At 38.5% G+C, this 799-nt stretch overlaps 1 non-coding gene across 1 annotated transcript; it reads right to left on the bottom strand.

The window, feature by feature from the left end:
- Positions 1-353: 353 nt before the first annotated feature.
- Positions 354-472, bottom strand: LOC138362299 (5S ribosomal RNA). The gene has a single exon (XR_011227550.1). It is a non-coding gene; the product is annotated as a 5S ribosomal RNA (ribosomal RNA).
- Between the last annotated feature and the right edge of the window lie 327 nt (positions 473-799).

A 799-nucleotide genomic window follows, 5' to 3' on the forward strand; every position in this document is an offset into this window, starting at 1 on the left:
ATCATTTATTTGTGGAAATGGCATTTACGTCATTAAATTGATACCTCAGCATCAAGCTTGTGTCCTGCAGCAGTGGTCCAGTGGTAAAGTGTATATAAGTGATGCGTATTCTTGGAGTTGCGAGTTCAAACCCGGATTAAGCTATATATATATACAACATGTTTTGTTTTGGTTGTTTGTTTTTGTATAAAGCCTCACACAATATCTATATTAAGCGAGTTTGTTTTAAACATGACATACATATTAATTCATTTTACCAGGCCTTATTCCACACAACTCCGTGAATTTCCCGTGGAGCCAGCCATTCAAACAAAAACAAACGAAACAAAACAAAACAAAACAAAAAACATTATTGCCAACAGCATTTGGTGTTCCCAGGCGGTCACCCATCCAAGTACTAACCAAACCCAACGTTGCTTAACTTCGCTGATCGGACGAGAAGCGGTGTTCTCAACGTGGTATGGCCGTTGGCATGAGACTGCCTACACATTGTGGCTAATAACCAACTCTTTTAAGTCATCGCGGCAGGATACGGACCTGCTTGTGGTGTCTTAATGGTAATTGTATCCTAACATATTTTTGTCTCCTTGGCATGGATATTTAACATCGTTTATTCAGTCTTGGGTTTATGTTCTTTCGCCATTTACAGACATTTTACATCTACCTACTTCCTCAGCCTGCCCTGCCAATTTCTAATGAATTTGTGGATTTTCTTTTGTAATACAAACATGTGTGTGCTCATCTGCTCTTCAGTTTTTATGATATTTGTCTCATCTGTCCTGCTTTATGATACTTTTAC

Source organism: Procambarus clarkii, unplaced genomic scaffold (assembly GCF_040958095.1).
Source record: "Procambarus clarkii isolate CNS0578487 unplaced genomic scaffold, FALCON_Pclarkii_2.0 HiC_scaffold_1588, whole genome shotgun sequence".
Classification (NCBI taxonomy): domain Eukaryota; kingdom Metazoa; phylum Arthropoda; class Malacostraca; order Decapoda; family Cambaridae; genus Procambarus; species Procambarus clarkii.